The following is a 23,865-nucleotide window of genomic DNA, read 5'->3' as shown; positions in this document are numbered from 1 at the left end:
CAGGTGATTTTTATGATCAGGTAAATGTGAAAAACATTGCCTTAGTTAAATGAATATCTAACCGAGTCTTAAACTTTTGCAACCAGGTGAGTCCCAGAAATGCTCTAGGCCAGTGGCTCTCAACCTTAGAACCTCAGAATCACCCAGAGCATTTGTTAAACCACAATGGCTGAGTTCCGTTCCCACTGTCTGATACAGTAAATCTGGGATGGGACTGAAGAATTTGCCTTCCTAATAAATTCCAATATGATGCTGCTGCTGGCCCACCGATGACTCTTTGAGAACCACTCAAGTCCAGTTTCTTTCCACCTTTTTAACCACAAGCCACAACAGGAGAAACATTTTACATTGGAACCCATACACATGTTCTTCTGAAAAGTTTCACAGAACAATACTGAATTCCTGCTATGAGTAATGCACTCTGATATTTTATATCTTATTTTATTCCACTCCTTAAAAATCCACTAAATTGGGGGTGCCTGAGTGGCTCAGTCGGTTAAGTGTCTGACTTCAGCTCGGGTCATGATCTCACAGTTCATGAGTTTGAGCCCTACATCTGTGCTGAGCTGTCAGCACAGAGCCTGGAACCTGCTTTGGATTCTGTGTCTCCCTTTCTCTCTGCCCCTCCCCTGTTTGTGCTCTTTCTCTCTCAAAACTAAATAAACAAGTAAAATAAAATAAAAAATCCACTAACTTGTACATTCCAACAATAGTTTGCAATCAGCAATTTGAAAAAACAATACTAAATCTTACCTAATCTTTGAAAGTTTTAGATCAGTAATCACACTTTTTTGATCACATGCTTTAAGAATAAAACATTTTTGAACAGGCACTCCCAAAATTTGTACATTTATGAATTATATACTTGTACTTTCATGACCCATATATAAAATATTAGTGAAGCTTAATATTTTTCTTTACATTTGAGGTGGTAAAAATGTAAATAAAGGTTATAACACTTCTTCTAGCTCTCTAGTATATCACCTTTGCACATGCTCCGTCTTGAGACTCAGACACCCAGAAACTCCCAAGGCCACACACCCGGCTTCCAGTGAGGCAATTTTTTGTTAAAAGCTCTTTCTTAAAAAGTAGGTAAAAACTTGTTAAATAGCAAGACAGTGTTGGCTTTCTTTTTTGCTCCATTTTTAAAGCTCTCCACGTGATATAGGAAAAAAAATGTGAAAACCATCCCATTTTTGTGAAAAGGCTACCATCTTTCATATGATGTAGTTTCACAAAAACATCAAATATGATAAATGGTGGTGATTCACAGTACCTGTGAGATGGGCTTTTCTAAAACAGTGAGACTGGTTCCACTATCTCCCCTATTTTCTAGTTACAATGACAACTGTGGCAGACAGTTTGCTAGACATTTCATCTGAACAATGAGACCCTCGTGGAGAAGTTTTGCCCATAGCTGGAATCTGCCCCTAATTTTATTGCGTCCAGTTCCTAGTAAATAAGGAGAAGTAAGCTACAGACACTGAGCCATTTCCCCCTCTTTGTGGTGAGTTGTAGTGACTGAAACTTTTAGATCCCTTAAGAGGCAGGAAGCAAGGTCTGCTGTTAGAACTACGTTCCCAGAAGGGAAATTTTATCTTTGTTCCTGTCATAGACCATCTTCACAAGGCTCTAATTAGGTAGCGTGTAACCCACTGTGGTTCTCACACGCATGTGCCATCGATTTGATTGGCAATAAGTTTCAGAATAATGATATGGCCGCTAGAATTAATTATAACTTTCAAGTATGATGGAATGAGCAACCCCTAACTTAAAAAAAAAAAAAAAAAAGACATAAAACCACCTGACTGCTGAGAATAGTAAATATCTCACCCCTTTAGACACTTCTAAAGTTACAAAGAGGGAACTTAAAAAAAAAAAAAAAAAAACTCAAGAGATTTCTTTACATGAGGTGGGTAAATCTTTCAAGTTCGGTGGAAAAAAAAAACTCTTCACTTAAAAACTAAACTTTGAAGTTTGCAAATAAAAGCAGACCCGATTCCCAGTTCAGAAAGGAGATGCTTGAAAGTTAATCAGCCTTTGAAAGAGCTCTGTGGGATTGCTGACCCGGATACCCTCCGTGCACCGGGACTAGAAGAAGGATCAAAAAGGTGCTGGCCCCAAGACAGACAGTGGGACTGGGCTCCCATTCTGTGTTTCAGCTCAGCCTTCAGCCCCTCAGTGTTTCACTCTGTGTAGCCTGTCTGTGTCTGCCTCTCTTTCTTCCTCTTTCTCTTCTTTTTCTGCTGTTTTATTTCTACTTCATCTCACCCATCCTCCAACTGGCCATAATGTAGCCCAGAAATATAAATATGTATACTCTTGTTAAACTTAGTTAAAATATAAATGTTTCCCAATGTCAATTTTTAAAGTCATGGATTGAACACCTGATGATTCTCTTCGAAAATTATGTGTGTTATGAATTTGCATGTGGTCTTTGATCTGTGAGGTTGTATTCCCTAAGAGACGATGGCTTAATCACAAGAGAGAAAATTTTCTGTGCCCTAATTTAAATTTCAGAATCACTCACATCCCCTATAGAGCAGAAGACACGGGGAATTGGTTTTGTTTTGTCTCCACCTGGTGGTTGGAAATCAGAACACAAGTCATTAATTGAACTGGAAAAAATAAGTCGTTTCAATTCCTTTTTTAAGTATATGAAATCAAATTCTGTAAGTAGAAAATGTTTTCAAACTGGAAAAAAATCAATTGTTATGAAACCTAAGAAAGACTGATATATTCCTTTCTTTCTTTAATTTCATTCTTTATAGGAACCAAGAACAGAGAAGTCTTCTTAATTTTCAAAAGCCTTGTGTTACTTTCTACCAGAGTCTGATATTCTCTCAAACTACCTATATCTTCATCTAAAAAGTGCCCCTGATGCAGTTATGTTTTTTAATGGAGATTCAAAATTTGTAACTGAAAAACACACAGCATTGAAAGTCCTACTGTTGTATGAGTCTCTGTTGTTGTTCTTGTTGTTGTTGTTAAAAACACAAACAAATGAACAAATCCGGCCCCACAGAACACCATCAATTTTTGAATGCAGTGAACATATACTGCAGAGTGAGAATCATGTTGATTTTCCCCTCATCCCTTTATTCTTTTCTTCTGATATTGCATTATTTTCTTTCATTCTACACATATGTTGAATGAATACTATGTTATATATAGGCCTTATATCTATATGCGGGTCTATAGAACCTTCTCATAGAACCTTATAATACTCCCTCATATCAAAAATATAAATGAATAATTAATTGTCTAATTACATTCAATTCTTATAACTCTTTGTAGTTAGGGTCTATGAGTACTGAATTAGTGAGCACTGACCGCTGTTCCTAGGGGAAGTAAAGAGTTAGGTTCCTGCAAGACTCTGGCCACATTTTCATCAACTGATCAATTTATAAGATTGTTTTCTGTGTGTTTCCTTTCAAGAGACCTTTTTTTTTTAATTTTTTTTAATGTTTATTTATTTTTGAGACAGAGAGAGACAGAGCATGAATGGGAGAGGGTCAGAGAGAGGGAGACACAGAATCCGAAACAGGCTCCAGGCTCCGAGCTGTCAGCACAGAGCCCGACGTGGGGCTCGAACTCACGGACCGCGAGATCACGACCTGAGCCGAGTCAGCCGCTTAACCACTGAGCCACCCAGGCACCCCTCAAGACACCTTATTTAATGTGCATCGTCGATTCACCAATATTGAACCCACGGGCAACTCCTGCCTGAGTGAAGTCCATCTAACACACGCATTTTCTCCACAGGGCACATCATAGCCTTCTTACGCTTAGGAGCACTAGACAGCACCTCAGCACTGCACTTGAGGTCCACTTTTTTTTTTTTGAAGTACACTTTAAACAGCAAAGTCACCCACGAAAAGCACAAAAATGCAAAAATAGTGGCACTAACAGACCATGAAGAAGACACTTGTTTAGAGAATGGGAACTGAAACAAGGCAGCAGTCACCTTGTTCGACTTCAACTGGGAAAATATGTGACACACAACACAAATGTTTTGATGCTCTGCCTACGTCTATTCATAACCATGAAAGTATGGGAAGTACTGATTTGGGGGTTACAGATAGATTTTAGGAAGTAGGCTGTTATGGACTAAACTGAGACATCCCCAAATTTATATGATGAAGGCCAAACTCCCAGTGTGACTATATTTAGAGATAGGGCCTTTAAGAAGGTAATTCAGATTAATGAGGTCATAAGGGTGGGGCCCTAACCCAATAGGACTGGTGTCCTTATGAGAAGAGGAAGAGACACCTTCTCTCTGTGTTTGCAGGTACATAGAGAAAGGTCTTGTGAGGGGACATAATGAGAAATCAGTCTGCAAGCAATGAAGAGGGACTTGGCCAGAAACGGAATTTACCTGCACTCTGATTCCGGACTTGTCGCCTCCAGAACTGTGAGAAAATACGTTTCTATTTAGACCACCCATCTGTAGTATTTTGTTATGGCCCTTGCAGACCATCCATAGACAAATTTGCAAATACAGAATCCATTAGGTTTGACCCTTTCTGAGGACTCTATTTCTGAGAATTGATTGTATTTTTTTTTTAATGTCAGCCTCCCTGCTGAACTGTAAGCCACATGAGGACAGGAACTGTGGATCTGCCTCGTCACTGCGATTTCCTCAAAGCACAGTGCCTCACCTGTAGTAGATACAGAAAAACTATCATGAACAAATAAGTGCCAGGTACTATAGTTTCATTTCCAATGTCTTTCCTTGCCTTCCTATTGTTCTTGTTATTTTAATATACTATCATATTTTTCATTTTCCTACTTTTTTCATATTTTATTATGGTAGAGAAACCAGAACAGGTCATACAGACTGATGGCATCCTGTGTTCGTTTTATTCCAGGCAGCAGCTGTGACATGGTTGTTATTGATGATGCATTAATGAACTTGGTCATGGCTGTCTATATTACCTTCCCTTCTGTTGAGTTGCGTGCATTGTCCTATTGGATGCGTTAAGCTTTATTGCCTTTTTAAATGTCTTCAGAATGTTTACACTGTGATTCAATATTGAAACACAAAGTCATCGTATACAAAGGAAGGGCCAGTAGTGAAGTTGTGGGACTTAAGTTTGATATTTTTGTCAAGCAAATATTTGTTTTTGGACGCATTCCTGCAGCTCTATATTTTCTTGCCAAGCAACAAACAAACGCTTTACGAGGACCTAAGAACGGAAGATAATCCGTGAGCAGATGAAGAGGAGTTACATTCTGTTAAGGAATTCCCTGTCAAGATTGCTTGTCACCTTGTTACCCAACAATTGGTGTACAACCAGCAGCGTCAGCAGCATCTGGGAGCTTATGAGAAATACAAAATGGCAGCTCCATCCCAGATCTACTGTATCAGAATCTGCATTTTAACACGACTCCCAGGTGATTCATGTGCCCAGGCAAGTTTGGGAGGCGCTGGCATAGCACAGGCCAGGCTGTGCACCTGAAAGAACTTGGAGATCTTGCCAAATCCCTCCGACTAGAGGAAAGAATTGTCAAAGTAATGAGAGATTCGTGTGACCAATTATTGCATAAGGACTTCAGCTGTGCCACGGTTTAATTGGCAGCATTCATTTTCGTTCTCAGTGATTCATAAAACAACGGTCCATCCTACAATCGGCGGCATCTTCGATTTGATGGAATTACAGTAGTACTGGTTCAAGGCCTTATTTTTGCTCTAAATTATCGTGGTCACAGGTGTGGAGACCCAAGAGGAGCTAATTTGTCACAATTTACAGTCACTCAAGCACCAAACTCTCAAATCAATAATGTTTTTCAGTTTCAGCTCCTGGAAAAGCCCGATTAAAGCTTCGGGGGGAGCAGAGAGAGAGAGCGCCCGTGACAAAGGGCCATTCTCTGGGAAGACAAAAGGTCATACGCCACATCTTCAGATGTGATCGAAGCACATGAAAGTAATGTTTCTGTGACTAAAGATTGTTGGGGATTTGAAAAAAAAAAAGGAAATATGCATGAACAGTCTTCATTTTGAGAGGTGAGTCTTTTCATAATTTTCATTTAGAAAATGTTATGATATTCCTCATTCATTCTTCCTTCTGGTCCACAAGGGGGGATGGTAAGTAAAATGAACAGAGTTGGGCAGAAATGCAATAATTGGCTTAATATTAACAATGGTTGTTTTTCTTAACAATTTCTGAGTTTCTTAACAATTTCAAACATAAGTAAATACAAAATGTATGCAAATGTACTCATTTCAAGCCCTCAGATACTTTACTTGATGTTATAGAGGTTAATTTAAAGCTGGGGGCTCTGAAACTGACAACCAAGGTTCATAGCCCAGCACCAGCACTTTCTCACTGTGTGACTTGGGGAAAGTTAGTTAACCTATCTATGATTCAGTTTCCTCATTTGAAAATAGAAAAAATAAAAGTTGTTGTTAAGACAAATGAGTAAAGCCCGCAGAATAGTGTCTCGTATATACTAAGTGGCCAATAACTATGAGATGTGGTTTTTCTGATAATATTGTTAGCCTTGAGCCTTTATTCTCAAAGTATGGTCCCTAGACTAACAGCATTAACATCACCTGGGAATTTGTCAGAAATGCAAATTCCCTAGCCCAACTCAGAAACTCAATCAGAAACTCTAGGAGCAGGGCCTGGCATTCCTTTGTTTCAACCTGACCTTCTGGCTAAAATTTGAGAACAGATGCCGCGGGGGATGAGCCCTTTAATAGTGATGATCTGAAGTTTAGGTTGCTAGCTCTTCAGCTTCCTGCTTTTTAGCTGTTTAGCAACATGGAAAGAGCCAGTGGAGACACCAAGTCAATTTTTAATCTTGTTCAGGCCTACTCTCAAGGCTTGATAACACTGCACTTCAATTAGAATGAGCAAGTGATTGAAAGGCAGAGTGTAGTAGAGATCAGGCTGCATGAAGAAGAGAAGCTGAGTCAACAGGAAACCAAAGTCCCCAAAGTACTTAAAGCTCAGCTAAAAGAGAAGATCGGATGGTAAGATTATAATAATAACATGTGCGTACGAGGCACCTACCGCAGTGAGTGGTCACGTAAGAAGGCAAAATGAGCCACAGCAAAGATGAAATGGCCAGAAATGTCAAGGCAGCTAAATTGGGAAATACAACACCTCACTAGCTCGCAGTGAGACACTGAGGCCTCCTGTGGATTTTGTCTAGTTATTCTCTGGGGACAGGTGCCTTTAAAATCTAGGTTATTGGGGCGCCTGGGTGGCGCAGTCGGTTAAGCATCCGACTTCAGCCAGGTCACGATCTCGCGGTCCGTGAGTTCGAGCCCCGCGTCGGGCTCTGGGCTGATGGCTCAGAGCCTGGAGCCTGTTTCCGATTCTGTGTCTCCCTCTCTCTCTGCCCCTCCCCCGTTCATGCTCTGTCTCTCTCTGTCCCAAAAATAAATAAACGTTGAAAAAAAAATTTTTTTTTTAAATAAAATCTAGGTTATTGATGATCAAGACACTGACAGGGTCTGTGGCGAACTACTTACTAAGCCTGCTGCATTTGGTACCTTCTGGGGTTGGATTCCTTTCTGGAAATTTGTAGCTAGTTTCCTTGGTTATTGGACTGGGGTTGCTCAGGTCTTGGCTTGCATTCTTTTTAATGCATCTGATTTTTATTTGCTCCCCTTATCAACGATGAAGGATGGCCACTGGAAGTGCTTTACAGTAGCAAAATATTGTTTACTGAACTTCAGACGTAGTTGAGAAATTGATTAGAAACTCAAAAACTCCTCAGAGGATTTTTAAGATGCTTGCCTGACTAAATTGATCACACAATGCTTTGCAAACATGTGGTATTACATAAAATCTCAACTACAAAGAAATAGTACCTCTAGTAAGTGTCCGTGTGGGATGCCTGTCTTTATCCTGTTCTCAGCTGATGACCTGTCTCAGCTTAGCCAAGTGGTTCATATTTAGTTAAACAGTAAGCACAGAAGAAGTGGGGACTTTACAAGGTTGGTAACACAGATGATCAGAGGGTCATAAAGTCTAACCCAGTGTACTGGTATGGAAAGGCTTTCTTCTAAGACAGAAGAGCTGCTTCGAACAAATACACAAATAACTGCAATGGCCTATAATCCCTTTTCTGTTTATTTTCCTTCAAATATATCTTGTCCCCAAACACAAAAATATTCCTTAAAGCAAAAATAAATCCAAAAAGTCAAAAGGCGGAAACGACTCAAGTGCCAATCACTGGATAAGTAGATAAACTAAATGTGATATAGGCACACAATGGAACATTATTCAGCCTTAAAAAGGAAGGAGAGGGGCGCCTGGGTGGCTCAGTCAGTTGAACATCCGACTTCGGCTCGCGTCATGATCTCATGGTTTGTGGGTTCGAGCCCAGCATCGGGCTCTGTGCTGACAGCTCAGAGCCTGGAGCCTGCTTTGGATTCTGTCTCCCTCTCTCTCTCTGCCCCTCCCCCGTTCACAGTCTGTCTCTCTCTCTCCCTCAAAAATAAATAAATCATAAAAGAAAAAAAGGAAGGAGATTCTGACACATGCTATAGTATGGATGATCCTTGAGGACTTGTGCTAAATAAGCCAATCACAAAAAAGGCAAATGCTATGTGATTCCACTTATGTGAGGAATCTAAAGTTGTCAAATTCATAAAAACAAAGTAGAGTAGGGGGCGCCTGGGTGGCACAGTCGATTAAGCGTCCGACTTCAGCCAGGTCACGATCTCGCGGTCCGTGAGTTCGAGCCCCGCATCGGGCTCTGAGCTGATGGCTCAGAGCCTGGAGCCTGTTTCCGATTCTGTCTCCCTCTCTCTCTGCCCCTCCCCCGTTCATGCTCTGTCTCTCTCTGTCCCAAAAATAAATAAACGTTGAAAAAAAATTTAAAAAAAAAAAAAACAAAGTAGAGTAGGAGTTGCCAAGGTCTGAGAAGATGAGAAAATGAGGGGTTATTGCTTAATAACCCAAATTGTAAAAATTCTGGAGATCCGTTTCATAGCAATGTGAATGTCCTTAATACTACTAAACTGTGCGCTTAAAAATGGCTTAGATAGTGAATTTATGGCATGTGTTCTTTACTACAATAAAAAGAAAAGTAGGCTTCCCCTGGGAAAAAATGGCTAAAATGGTAAGTTATACGTATTTTACCACAATTAAAAATAAAAACAAAAGGTAGAAAATAATAGAAATAATCCAAAAGGTCAAAGTGCCACCTAAGAACGCTGTACATTTTCTTCATACCTGGATCCCCAAAGAGTCCTATGAGACAGTGGCTTTTAATGAAATAATGAGAAAAAAAAAAAAAACTGAAGCTGAGAAAGAGTGGTTAAGCTGACTGAGGTCACCTAAAATATAACGAACCTCCCTCAGCAACTGCTTTCGTAAATGCTGAACTAAACAACACTCTGGGTTTTTTTTCTTTTTGCTTATTGATTTTGAGAGAGAGCAAGCGGGGGGAGGGGCAGAGAGAGAGCGAATCCCAGTAGGCTCCGCGCTGTCAGCACAGAACCCTATGCTCTTCCAATGGAAAAAGAGACAAGTTTAAAAAGAAAAATGTCCATGTCCATTCAGGGACACCACTGCTGCCCTGGAGACAGGGAGCTGCTGTGCCTCTCACCCTGCATACAGCTACAGTGTGGACGTGTGGACACGTGTGCAAGAGCATCCGGAGGAATGGCGAACAGCTGCCGCCTATTTGATCTGAGAAACAAACAGAAGGGGTGAGTTCAAATTTCATCAGAGAGATTTGGGGTGAATGTTTGCAAGAAATTTCTGTCTCCAGAATTAACCAGTGAAAGGTTCCAGAGGGAGGTGGTGGAATTCTCCAGAACAGAGTTTTGGCAATGTTGGTGCAACCTCACCAGGTTTGACCTCATGCCAGGTCAAAAGGGAAAAAATGCTCATCAAGGTCTCTTTTAACTCTGTAATTCTTTTGTTAACTAAGATGATTCACCTCCTCCTAGGCTTACGGTGAGGTCAGCAAGAGCCCCTGTAGTTACCAATCTACCTGCTAACAGGGAAGAAGAGATAAAATCAGGGTCATGAAAAACAACTAGTGTGTGTGTGTGTGTGTGTGTGTGTGTGTGTGTGTGTTACACAAGAGTGGAGCCAGGCCTAAGACTAGGCTAGAGTAAAAATGTGTTTAATTTCCCAATCTTGACTTTAGGTTTTATGTATATCCATAGTTCCAAATTTCCTACAATGAACACGTATTACCACTGTGCTGAGGAAAAAAAGACCTCCTTCCCCATCTGCAGCAATGCTCGTCTTATAATTAATAAGGAAGCAGAGGTTAACCTGACCCCTGTCAAAGTTGACGACAAGTCCTAGACTATTTTGTATCCTTCCCATTGTCAAAATTATTTTAATGCCATGTTAAATAAACATAAGGCTAAATCTCTACTTCATACCATGTATGAAGATCAATTTCAGTTACATTAAAAAATAAGTGTTTAAAAACACACATAAAGAATACTAAGAAAAACACAGTAATATTTGTAAACCTTTTTTAACATGGCACCAATACCAAAAATCATACGGAAATAACTGGCACATCTATACTCATAAAAATGAAAAGCCACTGGGCGCCTGGGTGGCTCGGTTAGTTAAGTACCCAACTCCTGATTCCAGCTCAGGTCATGATCACACACAGTGTGTGGGTGTGTGGATTCGAGCCCTGCATAGGGCCCAGTGCTGACAGTGCAGGGCCTGCTTGGGATTCTTTCTCTCCCTCTCTCTGCCCCTCCCCTGCTCACACACACACTCTTTCTCTCAAAATAAATACATGTAAAAGAAAAGCCACCCAGATAAACAGTGATTCTGGAAAACTATTCCTTAAAAATATGAAAATATTACAGATAATGGGACAATATCTTTAATAATAAGGACAACTTAAAGTCAATTTAAAAATCAAATTTTTGTTTGAAAAAAATGAAAAGGCAAAGGACCTACACAGATAAATCACATAACACAGATGCCAAAGCTATGAAAATTTGTCTTAACATTAGTAGTAGTAAAAAACCAGAACATTAAAATAAAACTATTTTTCACATCTTGTGTTGGCAGATATTAAAACCCTTTTCTTCCATCCTACAAATTAAATTCCCACCAAAGCCTACAAAGCCATGAATCAGGGCAACTCCCACATTTGTCAAAGTCTGGGAACCATTGCCCACAGCCATTGCCCAACAGATAGGCATACAGGGAAACCTGGAAGCAGCTAGTTTTGACTGCAAAGGTGAGGGAGTCGTTCTGTTAGCCAGTGGTTTAATGAAGCACCATCCCGTAGAGTAATTGGAATCCTCATAAAATGTTGGTGGGAGTCTTCATGACTAGAAGCACTTTGAAAACTATTTGACAAAGTCTACGGAAGCTAAACTTACACATACCCTATGACTCCGCATTTCTTCTTCTTGGCATGTCCACAACCAGGTATACTTAATGTGAGCACTTAATGTGTACCCAGGTTCAGCAAAAGTAATGTACGAGAATGTTCATAATTTCAACAGCCCTTCATGATAGAAACACTCAACAAGCTAGGAATAGAAGGGAACTTCCTCAACCTGATTAAAGATATCTACAAAACATTCACAGCTATATTCTTTTTTTTTTTTTATGTTTATTTATTTTTGAAAGAGAAACAGAATGCATGCAGGGGAGGGGCAGAGAGAGAGAGACACACACACAGAATCTGAAGCAGGCTCTAGGCTCCAAGCTGTCATCACAGAGCCTGAAACAGGGCTCAAACTCGTAAACCGTGAGATCATGTCCTGAGCTGAAGTCAGACGCTTAATCGACTGAGCCACCCAGGTGTCCCTTCACAGCTATATTCTTAATGGTGAACAGCTGAATGCTTTTCTCCTAAGATCAGGAAGAAGACACAGATGTCTACCCTCAACACTTCTGTTCAACACTTTATTGTCTGGACCATTCTAGCCAGCCCAGGTAAGCAAGAAAATGAAACTAAAAGGCATACAGGTTGGAAAGAAGTAGAATTACCTCTACTTGCAGATGACATGATCTTGTATGTGGAAAATCCTAAGGACCCTACTAAATTATTAGAATTAATAAACAAGTCCAGTAAAGTACAGGACACAAAAATCCATATAAAAAATTATATTTCTATACAGTTGCAGTGAGCCAACAGAAAATGAAAAGAGCAATTTTATTTATCATAGCATCAAAAAGAAAAAAAATGCTTATGAATAAATTTAACAAAGGGGCACCTGGGTGGCTCAGTCAGTTAAGTGTCTGACTCTTGGTGTCAACTCAGGTCGTGATCTCACATTTGGTGACTTTTGAGCCATGCTGACAGCACAGAGTCTGCTTGGGATTCTGTCTCTCCCTTTCTCTATCCCTTCCTCCCTTGCTCTCTCTCTCCCTCAAAATAAACTTAGGGCGCCTGGGTGGCGCAGTCGGTTAAGCGTCCGGCTTCAGCCAGGTCACGATCTCGCGGTCCTTGAGTTCGAGCCCCGCGTCAGGCTCTGGGCTGATGGGTCAGAGCCTGGAGCCTGTTTCCAATTCTGTGTCTCCCTCTCTCTCTGCCCCTCCCCCGTTCATGCTCTGTCTCTCTCTGTCCCCAAAATAAATAAACATTAAAAAAAACAATAAACAAACAAATAAAAAGAAGAAATTTAACAAAAATGCAAAACATACTTTGAAAACTAGAAAACACTATAGACAGAAATGATGGAGAGCCTAATTAAACCCACTTAAAGATATCATATTTTCATGTATCAGAAGACTTAATATTGTTAAAATGGCAGCATTCTCCAAATTGATCTACAGATTCAATGCGATCACTATCAAAATACTAAGTGACTTCTTTGCAAAAATTAAAAATTCATATGGAATTGCAAAGGACCAACAATAACCAAAACACTCTTAAGAAAAACAAAGTTGGACAACTCAAACTGATACATTTCAAACCTTACAACAAAGCTGCAGTAATCAATACTGTGTGGTATTGGCATAGATTAGACGTAGTAGGTGAACAGAATAGAGTTGAGAGTCCAGTAATAGACCCTCATGATTATAGTCAATTGGATTTTGACAAGGGTGCCAAAAAGACTAACTAGGAAAAGAATAGGCTTCAAGAAATGATTCCAGGACATGTGGGTATCCACATACATAAGAGTGAAGTCTGATCCCCTACCTTACAACATCAGCGAAAATTAACTTGGGGCACCTAAGTGGCTCAGTCAGTTAAGTGTCCAACTCTTGATTTCGGTCATGACCTCATGGTACACGATATCAAGCCCCACGTTGGGCTCTGCACTATCAGCAGGTTCTCTCTCTACCCTTTTCTTCCCCTCCCAGCCTTGTGCTCTGTCTCAAAATAAGTAAGTAAACATTTAAAAAAAATTAACTCAAAAATGGCTCAAAGACCTACGTGTAAGAGCCAACACTGTAAACTTCTTAAAACATCGGCATAAATCTTTTTGACTGGTTTCTTAGATACAACACCAAAAGCATAAGCAGCAAAGGAAAAAATAGACAAGGTAGGCACCATTAAAATTAAACACTTTTGTGCTTCGAAGGACACTATCAAGAAAGTGAAAAAAAAATCCATAGAGTGAGACAAAAGTTTGGCAAATCATAAATCTGATAAGAGACTTCTATATAGAACGTACAAGAAACAATTACAACTCAGTAATCAAAGGGCAAACAACAATTATTTTTTTTAGTAGGCAAAGGATCTGAATAGACATTTCTCCAAGGAATATATAGAAATGGCTAACCAGCCCACGAAAGGATGCTCAGTATTATTAGCCATCAGGGAAATGTCAGTTAAGACCAGAATGAGATAGTATTTCATACCCATTAGGCTGGCTAGAATCAAAAAGACAAATAATAACTAGGGCTGCTGAAGAGGTAGAGGAACTGGAACCCTCAAACACTGCTAAGGGGAATGTAAAATGATGTGGCTGCTTTAAAAACAGTCTGGCAACTCTTGAAACACTTCAACATAGTTACCATATGATCCAGCAATTCCATTCCTCAGGATGTACCCAAGAAAAAGAAAAACATATGTCCACTAACCATACAAAAACTTCTACACAAATGTTCATAGCAGGATTATTCATAAAGGCCAAGAAGAGATGGAAATCAACTGGTGAATGAATGGAAAAATACAATGTGATATAGCCATACAATGGAAAAGTTGGGGCAATACAAAGAAATGAAGTATTGACATATGCTACAACATGGCTGAACCCCGAAAACGTGCTAAGTGAAAGAAACCGGTCACAAAGGGGCCACATAGGGTGATGTCATTTGAATGAAATGTTAGAAACAACCCAGCTGCTCTCAAGAGATATCAATGGTTTTTCACTCCTTTCAAGTCTTTTCGTATTTCAGAGCTCAGGTAGTGAATGAAATTTTGGAATTGCCTTCTGCAAGGCCAAGCCATTCTGTTTCCTCTCAATCAGATCTCACTTCTTTGCTGCTTACCCTGTTCCCCCACATTTGCTCTTTTCCTCCACCTGCAGAAGAGGTCAAACACTGTATGTTTTTGTCCACTTCAGGACTAGAGTCGGGCATGGGGTTCTGATTCTCAAGCTGCTCAGGAGGCAAAAGCAAAGGTATCCGAGAGAACCCGAGGAGGGAAATAGAGTACACTGGGGTTTCAACGAATGCCCTGCAGAAGTGGTCCCCACTCAGCTTTAGAATATCCTTCCTTAGATGCCAGAATTTATCTAAGATGGTGTTTTCTCTGGCTGAGGCCTCCTTCTTCTTCCAATGGAAGGCTTACCGGGAAGGGGTTTGGGAAGAGGCAGGCTGGAGAAGCATGGGCACATGAGGCCTCATTACAGAATCAGATGATTAATGGACCTTTTCTGTGTTTGGGTTTTCCCCTCATTATTTCCTAATCACGCCTCTTTGTCACATCCTAGATGTCACACCTGCACATCCTCACTAAGAGACAGCATGGAATTAATCCCAGCTCTGTGACTAAGACCGTAAAACACACACACACACACACACACACACACACACACACACACAATACTCCTCTGTATTTACCTCACAGGACTGCTGCTAAAAGACCCAAATACATACTTTTGAAAATTTCATGGCGCCTGGGTGGCTCAGTCGATTAAGTGTCCAACTCTTCGTTTTGACTCAGGTCACAATCTCATGGTTTATGAGTTTGAGCCCCACGTTGGGCTCTGTGCTGACAGTGTGGAGCCTGTTTGAGATTCTCTCTCTCCCTCTCCACCCTCCCCTTCTCACTCTCTCAAAAATAAATGAATAAACTTTAAAATTTTTTTAAAAAAAGAAAATTTACATTACCAGAAATCTGACCAGATAATTATGTGAAAACTTTATAAATTGATAGAGGTTACATAAATGATCCTTTTAATTATATTATGGAAATGTTGTAACGTTGTGGTCCTTTATAAAGTCAGTGAAAGCATTGGGACAACTTCCTCCAAAATGGGTCTTCGAAAGGAATCTAACAAACTCCAAATGTTCCCCATTCTTAAATCTGAAAATAAACCAAGCCAAATCTAGAGGACAGTAATGTTGGCTAACACTGACATCATGCCACATTAGACAGTGGCAGTGGTCAAGATGTTTGATAACAAAGTATCTGAAAAACACTTTCTACTCGCCAATTACCAAAGTATTCTCCTGGGGCCTGCAGCATCAGCCCAACTTGGGAATTTGTTAGAAAATGCAAATTGTCAGGCCCCAACCCAAACGTCTTGGAATCAGAAGATCTGGGGGTGGGGCCCAGCGATCCGTGTTTTAAGAGCCCTCCAGATGATTCTGGAGCACCCTTCGGTTTGAGAACCACTGCTGTACCCACTTACCTATTTGTGTAGGCAAAGTCTTTTTTTTTTTTTTTGAATTTTTTTTTTCAACGTTTATTTATTTTTGGGACAGAGAGAGACAGAGCATGAACGGGGGAGGGGCAGAGAGAGAGGGAGACACAGAATCGGAAACAGGCTCCAGGCTCTGAGCCATCAGCCCAGAGCCCGACGCGGGGCTCGAACTCAAGGACCGCAAGATCGTGACCTGGCTGAAGTCGGACGCTTAACCGACTGCGCCACCCAGGCGCCCCTGTGTAGGCAAAGTCTTTAGAGATCATCAAACATGTCACACACCTGGTTTCCGCTCACCAACACTGGACACAGCCCCTCAAACTATCTCTCCTCACTCACTGCCGAAGTTACCTGCTTTGCAGTTTGAATCTCCGATTGCAAACTCTGGCTTATTTTACGTTCTACCACCTTAATTCAGACCCTCAGTCCTGGGGTGGAGGGAGATACCATCTTGGTTGCCTGGGGGCCTGTCCCCTCCCTGAGCCATGCAGCTCCTGGGAAGCATCTAGGGAACTGGAAATAGGCCTCACTGTCAGCCCCTCACCACCCCGCTGACATCCTCAGGGGCAGTGGGTCTGTGGAGGCTCTCAGCCTTTACCCCTTGCAAAGGGTTGGGCAGTCTCCACAGGGTCTCTTCCAGGCCCAGGGAACCCCCGAGAGCTGTATTTCTTGGCTCTCCCACCTGTCTCAACCCCTGGCTTCATTGCTTCTTTTGCAAAAGACCGGAAGAATATTTGACTTCTGGTTGCTTCTGCATTTAATCCTGTAAGTATCCCTGAAACCTCCAAACCCTAAGGATTTGAAATTTGGAGAGGACAAAGACAACTTAAAAATTCTGTAAGCTATCTTGCCATAGGTATTTCTAACTATCACTGAAATAACCTGATATGTATTATTTATCACACTTCAAGGTTATGTATAAGGGCAAAATGTGAAAGATTGCCCTTAAGTCATAATGTCAATAACAAGCATATGCGTATTTTTTTCTTATGCTTTACTTTGGCTTTTTAAAATTATCTGGTTATTATTATGGTTGTCAAAATATAAACAATTTTTAAAAATACACAAATGACCCTATTATGATTTTAAAAAAAAACAAGTTAATAGTATCCAAATTTCTTTCCCATTCTAGTATGGATATATCAGTACACATGTTATTTTACATTCTGACCTTCCCATTTATTCAGGATTTCAATGTTACCATATAAATGTTATCAAATTAATTTACAAGGTCTGCGTGAAATTAATTAAAATATGCACAGATCCTACAACCTCAGAATTCTACTTCGCACAAGTGTTGGGAACAAACTTAACAGCCTTTTCTATCTTGTAAAGTTTTCATTGCTCGCCCCACTTAAGAAAACAGAATGCTAGGGCACCTGGGATGGCTCAGTTGGTTGAGCTTCCGTCTTTGGCTCGTGTCATGATCTCACAGTTTGTGAGTTCAAGTCCTATGTCAGGCTCTGTGCTGTCAGCATAGAGCCTGCTTTGGGTCCTCTGTCCCCCTCTCTCTGCCCCTTCCCCACTTGTGCTCTCCCCAACATAAATGAAAGAAGAAAGAAAGAAAGAAAGAAAGAAAGAAAGAAAGAAAGAAAGAAAGAAAGAAAGAAAGAAAGAAAGAAAGAAAGGAAAACAGAATGCTTCTGCATTTTATCCCATCCTCTTAATCTCTTCTACTTGAAACACCAGTTGCCTCTGTCAGGGGCCTCCCTGTGCAGGACACTGCTGTTGCCTCACAGACAAAGGCATAAAGTCAGTGAAAACCAATGCCAGCTGTTTGCCTATTGCTAGAGAAAGGGGTCATCTTTCCTGACTTTTATCGCCCTCTACCCCCCACAAAGACTTTTCATCCCCCTAACTTCTTTAGAGTTCCTAGGGCTGGGCATGCAGGGCTGTCCCCAAAGGGCTTTCAGCCCTACCGTAACAATCTAGGAGCCAAATTGGCTTCATCTTCCCTCCTTGAAACAGAAACCATAAGGTCCAACCCTGAAATATAAAGGAAAACCCTGCATGCAATTTCATCTCTCAAATTCCTGTAGTGGTTTTCAACATATGCTTCACAAGGAATGGTCTGGGGTGGTAGGTGGGGGAGAATGGACTGTCTGTCCCTAGAACCTAAAATAGTTGTACCCTGTGCGTATTCTACCAATCAGCAAGTGCTTCTCCTGCTACCATCATCCGCTACTCTTCTATAAATAAAGAGTCTGATACATTAAATTCCCGAGGGTCAATCAAATGTTTATTTGCTCAATAAATAATCAAATGTTTATTTATGGCCCCTTATATTTTCTCAGAAATTTCAGGAGAGCATGGAGGAAATATTAAAGTAATTCTTTTTCTTTCGCTATCCCTGACTCCCACCCTCAGGTTAGGCTCCACCAACTGAGCAACAGATTGAAGAGAAAATACTGTGGTTTGGGTTTTTTTTTTTTTTTTTCATTATGAAGATAAAGAAATCATTACCAAGGTAAGATCTTCTCTGCGAAATTACTATGAAATCCAAGGTTGTGTTTAAAAACTTTATTTATGACATTCATTAAAGAACAGTGAGGCAGACTTTATTCAGGACCATTTCTATAGGTGTAGGTACCACTGAAATGGGGTTTTGCAGTGGGGGGAGAGAGATTAAGCTCAACTCCAAGTACAATAAGGAAAAGTGGGAATTTATAGCCAAGGATGGGGTGGGGGTCAGTGAGTGGAAAATTACTAAGAGGAAACATCAGTGGTAAGGAAGATTCGGGCTAAGCTGACTTGGTAGGATTCTTGCTGAAGGCAGGCAGGGTAATCAGACGTCACCTAGGAGGTGATGGAGACCAAGGAACCCAACCAAATATTGAGGACAGGGGATTCAGGCAAACTTGCTTGGCAGGATTCTTGCTACAACTGAACAATGAAAAGGCAAATACAGAAGCCCAAGAGTTTAAAAGAGATGTCTGAGTCAGTCCGAGCTGCTACAACAAAAATATCACAGACTAGGACTTAAACAACATTTATTCCCCACAGTTCTGGAATCTGGGAAGCCCAAGATAAAGGTGCCAGCAGATTTGATGTCTGATGAAAGCCCAGTTTCTCATTCATAGATGGCCATCTTCCTGCTGTGTCCTCACAAGGTGGAAGAGGTGAGGGGACTCTCTGGGCCACTTTTATAAGGGCACAAATCCCATTCACAAGAGCGCTACCCTCATGTCCCAATCATTTTTACCTCCCAAAGGCTCCACCTCCTAATGTCATTACCTTGGGGGTTGGAATTTCAACATAGGAATTGGGGAGGACACATTTAGTCCACAACAACAGAGTTCAGAGGAGACTGATTAAAGTTTGGTCAAAGGGAGACTGTCAGTCCTAAGAATATTTGAAAACAGCAAAAAAGGTTATTGGGATTCTTCAATGTAAAACTAAGCACTATTTAGAGCCCACTTTTTCAGGTATCTTACTTTAGCCTTTCACTGCGTGTCAGCTATTTTATAGCTCTGTAAACTGTGGATGAATGATAGCATGCAAAGTATGTCTTGTCCATAGATGTGCAAATATATCCTGTCCGAGGATGTTTGGGATTGACTTCCCTCCTCCCCATGGAAAAAGCCAGTTTTCTTGTTCATTCATAAATTCATTTCAACATGTCTTTATTCCATATAAATTTGTGATCCTTTGACTTCCCATTTGGGTTAGTTAACGTTGTACTGTCTCCTTCATTAACAATGAGTTAAATAAATCTTTAATACATGTTCATATTATATCTCTATTTCATATTATATCTGCATGAAAGTTCTGACTTTAGCTTTTCAAAAAAATCATCCTTTAACAAGGTCAAGCATCCCAAGTCCAATAAGAGGCCTAGAAAAATCTACCCTCCCATTCAAAGAATTGCTAAATCAAATATAAAAATAATCCCCTCAAGAGAATAAATTCACAGGCTATAAGGGACTTGGTTTCACAAGGGGTAAGGAGGTGGAGGTAAGGTCTACAGCCTCAGTGAAAGAATAGATCAGAATGCAATGTGTTCTCCAAGACAGGAAGATGTCTAGTCTGTTCTAGACTCATAGAAAACACAGCCCCAACTAAAGCTGAGTTTGCTGGAAAAAATTGTTAAAGCATGAGAAATTATTCCACCATGAGTGACAATCAGTGAATGTAAGTACCAGAACTTAAGATAACTAAAAAGACAAACTGAAGGAGAATAAAATAATTATCTTTGAAGTGATTAAAAATATTTTTAAATAATCAAAACTAAATAAAATAAGACCCTATTTTTAAAAAAATTTTTTAATGTTTATTTATTTTTGAGAGAGAGACCGAGTGTGAGTGGAGGAGGGGCAGAGAGAGGGGGCAGACAGAATCCAAAGCAGGCTCCAGGCTCTGAGCTGTCAGCACAGAGCCCAAGGCTCAAACCCACTAGCCATGATCTCATGACCTGAGCTGAAGTCAGATGCTTAACTGACTGGCCCACCCAGGCACCCCAAGTATATGAATGTTTTGAATAAATTCTATACCATATAATTATCATGGATTATATATAAACCTCTGCTTTTGACTACTCTGTGTACTGATCAGAGTCCTTGTGTATACTCTCTTTACTTTGGTGTCTTCTTTAGACTCTGATAAAATTTAAAGGAGGCAGAAATCTGCATTTGAGATCACAATGCATGGCTCTTTTCTTCATAGTTTAGTAGCTTGTGGCATTTTTTCTTTTTTTACTGATTTTGATATCACACACATTTTTTCATAATCTTATTTTGCCATCATAAAGAAATCAACAAAAGCTATTTCCAAAAACAGTTTTGAGAAGTTGGGTTTGAATTGGCAAGTTTTGTAGTTGCAGAAATCGAGCACTGGGTGGCACCCAATCATCAAAAATATTAATGTATTGGTTTATTTATTTATTTTTACTTACTGTGAAATGAAAAATTTCACAAAAGGAACTGTCTTTTTAACCTTTTATTAAATATGGAGTTTTAAAATTCTTCCTTTGGAAATAATTTCAAAGTTTTAAATATTCCGAAATAAAAATACTACCCCAAGTACACATATGTCCTTCACCCTGATTTACCTGTTGTTAGCATTTTATACCATTCACTTTCTTTTCCTTTAAAAACAATTTTTATTATTATTTTAAATCCAGTCTAGTTAACATACAGTGTTATATTAGTTTCAGGTGTATGATATAGTGATTCAACAATTTTATGCGTTACTCAGTGCTCATCATGATAAGTGTATGCTTCAATCTCTATCACCTATTTCACCTATCCCCCCTCCCACCTCCCTTCTGCTAACCATCAGTTTGCTCTCTATAGTTAGGGATTTGTTTCTTCATTTGTCTCCCTTTTTTTCTTTTGCTCATTTGTTTTGTTTCTTGAATTCTGCATATGAGTGACATCATGTGGTATTTATCTTTCTCTGACTGACTTATTGTGCTTAGCATTTTACTTTCTAGATCCCGTCATGTTGTTGCAAATGAAAAGATTTCATTCTTTTCTATAGCTGAATTACATTCCATTGTATCTATATGCCACTTCTTCTTTATCCATTCGTCTATCATTAGACACTTGGGCTGCTTCCATAATTTAGCTATTGTAAATAATGTTGCAGTAAACATAGGGGTGCATATATCCTTTCAAATGAGTGTTTTGTATTCTTTAGGTAAATAATTTTAATGCAATCGCTGGATCATAGGGTCGTTCTAGTTTTTACTTTTTTGAGGAATGTCCATACTGTTTTCCACAATGGTTGTACCAGTTTGCTTTCCTACCAACAGCACAAGAGGGTTCCTTTCTCTCCACATCCCCACCAACGTTTGTTTTCTCTTGCATACCATTCATTTTCATCATTCCCTCTCTTCCTTTCCTTCTAACAGATCTATGTATCTATAGTTAGTTTCCTGAACCATCAGCAGATAGGTTACATACATCATGAATCTTTACCCATAAATATTTTAGTGCATATTTCCTAATAACAGGAATATTCAAAAGAGTCTCTTTGATTGTATTTATAGGAAATTTTTACAGTACAAAAGATTACAATGAAAATGTTATTTTTTCAACAGCCTCATACACTGTGAAATACCATCTTGTGTGCTTTATATACACTTAAATTATGACTTAAAAATGAAATAATTTCAAATTAGTTTCTACAAAATAAGCTTTTCTCCAACTTTCCCTAAACTGGAAGAGAAGGAAGGAACTATAGCTTAATGAAAAGATGGTCTCCAATTTCTGAAATAAAAAAGCCACAGGTAAAAATTATAACAAAGAAAATGTTGTGCTTTTAAGATATATTTTGCCCTTAAAAAGCCCCAGCAACCTGAAATCTCCATAAATCCAACAGAAGGTAGGAATGGAAACTAAAAGTAAGCAAAATAAAATAGTGATGATGATTATGATCATCATCATAACAAGTTAAAACATGACCAAAATCCAAGTATGTGCTATTTAAACTAGACACAAAACATAATGTCATAGAAAGATTGAACATAAAGGGACAGAAAAATACACTACAGGGGTGCCTAGGTGGCTCAGTCAGTTAAGCACCCGACTCTTGACTTCAGCTCAGGTCATGATCTCGTGGTCTGAGGGTTTGAGCCCGGCATCAGGCTCTGTGCTATCAGCTGCTTGGGATTATCTCTCTTTCTCTCTCTCTCTTTCTCTCTCTCTCTCTCTCTCTCTCTCTCTCTCTCTCTCTCCCTTTCTATTTCTACTCCTCCCCCACTCACATATACACTAGCTTTCTCAAAATAAACAAACATTTAAAAAAGGAGGTTAAAAAATTAATAAAACTATATTTAAACAGCATAATTAACAATTTTGCCAAAGGAGCAAACAGAACTGACACCAAAAATTCGAGAATACACATTGTTATTTTCAGTCATATATACCACATTATAGAAGGTAACTACATAGGGATACTGGCTAGGAATATAAATAGAATGGAAGGGGATTCAGTAGTATCTGACTGCATATATTCTTTGACACAAACTTCTCACTTCTAAGAATTTATTTCAAAAATTTATTTGCAGGTTGGAAAGCTGGGGAGATGGCAGAGTAAGAGGACCCTAAGCTCACCTCATCCCACAGACACAACTAGATAGCACTCACATCAGCGTAAATAACACAGAAAATGGGCCGAAGACTGGAAGAACAGACTTTGCAACTAAAGGTAGGGAAGAGCCATACTGAAGAAGGTAAGAAGAGTGAAGGTGTGGTTTGGGAGTGAAAGAAACCATGGCCATTTATGGCTGGACAGAGCTGGGTCTCAGAGAAGGGCAAGAAACAGACTGTCATGCTGGGGAGCCTGCACAAGGAAGATGAATCCCCATAACATTTGGCCAAACTTAGCAAGTTCTTACGACTAACAGAACTTAAATACTGGAATTTTAAAAATTACTGAGCTTGGGGGGAGCCTGGAGGGTGTTAGGAAACTGAGTCTCCACCTGCGTGGAGACAGCACCAGAGCCAGTGAAAATACAGCATAGAAGGAACAGTTTGAAAAACACCTGTGGCAGGGGTGCCTGGGTGGCTTAGTCAGTTAAGCATCCGACTTCAGCTCAGGTCATGATCTCATGGTTCATGAGTTCAAGCCCCAAGTTGGGCTCTGTGCTGATGGCTCAGAGCCTGGAGCCTGCTTTGGATTCTGTGTCTGTCTCTCTGCCCCTCCCCTGCTCACTCTCTGTCTCTGTCTCTCTCTCAAAAATAAATAAACTTTAAAAAAAGAAAAAGAAAAGAAAAAGACCTGTGGCCTATGGGAGGGAGAGTGATGTACTCGTTGCAGAGCATGGCCCCGAGAAGCAGGGATCACAAGGAGACCCCTCTGGGAACAAAGAAACTGGCAAGCGTCATTTCCTCCCTCTGCCCTTCAACATGAGCACAGGGCCACCTGTGGGAACCAGTTGAGCATCAACATTTGCTGCCTAACTTGCTTATACCAAGCCCGGTCCCCCTGCACTTTGGCAGGTCTGCCCTTACCAGTCATGCTTGCCTCAGTCCCAGCACTGCAGGCCCCCTCCCCCAGAAGACTGGCACAAACTTCACCGGCACTGGGTCTTCCGACATGCCTTGTGCATGGCCTCTCTTCTGGCAGCAGTGGTGGCA

The 23,865-nt window shown here is 40.2% G+C and overlaps 1 long non-coding RNA gene across 1 annotated transcript; it reads left to right on the top strand.

The window, feature by feature from the left end:
- The first annotated feature begins 17,451 nt into the window (after positions 1-17,451).
- LOC123380095 lies at positions 17,452-23,319 on the top strand. The gene is made up of 3 exons (XR_006585401.1): positions 17,452-18,251; positions 18,788-18,903; positions 22,794-23,319. It is a non-coding gene; the product is annotated as an uncharacterized LOC123380095 (long non-coding RNA).
- Positions 23,320-23,865: the final 546 nt, after the last annotated feature.

Source organism: Felis catus, chromosome C2 (genome assembly GCF_018350175.1).
Source record: "Felis catus isolate Fca126 chromosome C2, F.catus_Fca126_mat1.0, whole genome shotgun sequence".
Lineage (NCBI taxonomy): Eukaryota > Metazoa > Chordata > Mammalia > Carnivora > Felidae > Felis > Felis catus.
Note: the sequence above shows the minus strand (reverse complement) of the source record. Positions and strands in the feature narration are given on the sequence as shown.